The following is an 849-nucleotide window of genomic DNA, read 5'->3' on the forward strand; positions in this document are numbered from 1 at the left end:
CTAGCACAAGTAGATTCTTGAGTCTTATTGAAGGTGAATTTTATAAGGTCTAAATGTACAGAAGGTTTAGGCAATTTGCTCATATAAAATATTTACATCACAAATACATGTTTTTTTATTAGATAAGTCAGCATTCTGGTCTGCCATGAAACTAAATGATTTGCAGCATGAACTCACTTCACATATATCATTGAATTTATTCAGTGAGGTTAATTGTATGTTTCAATTTGTTACTATTTGTAGCATTCTCTTCTGCCATCTTGAAAAGCCCAAGTTGTTTAAACTTAACTAAATAGAAAGTTAGAGTTCTGTTAAATGAGGAAGGAGTGTTATGTGTGTGTGCGTGTGTGTGTAAAGTTGCTATGTATGTCTAGACTGGTGACTTAAAAATCTGATGATGATCTGATTTCTGAAAAAACTACGAAACCCACTAAGTATGCCCTGTTGTGAAGCAAACCACAATGAGGACATGCAGCGCTCTCTGAAATACTCCCTAAGAGGAAGAAAAGCCTGACTGGGGTAAAAGAAAGAATTTTGAGAATTCCAGAAATAGAATTTCCAGGTTCCTTCAAACATTCATGTATTTATTTATTTTGAACTCTTTAAATCATTATGGCTTTTAAAGTTTTTTTAAAAACTTCTGTAGTTTTTCAAGAGATAACAAAGGATAGTCAGAATCTGACAGGGTCTTACAGAACTTGTAGGTTTTTCTGTCAGTGCTTGGTTTGAAAGGAAAAATTCCACAGCAGCCTCTTTCCACAGCTGGGTGAGCTTACACTTCCTTATCTTTCTGTATGGTAAGTGCAGAAATGAAGGAAAAATCTCTAGGATTTTGTCACTCAGTTAGGA

The sequence above is a fragment of the Octodon degus genome, unplaced genomic scaffold, assembly GCF_000260255.1.
Source record: "Octodon degus isolate 3935 unplaced genomic scaffold, OctDeg1.0 scaffold00186, whole genome shotgun sequence".
In the NCBI taxonomy this organism is placed as follows: domain Eukaryota; kingdom Metazoa; phylum Chordata; class Mammalia; order Rodentia; family Octodontidae; genus Octodon; species Octodon degus.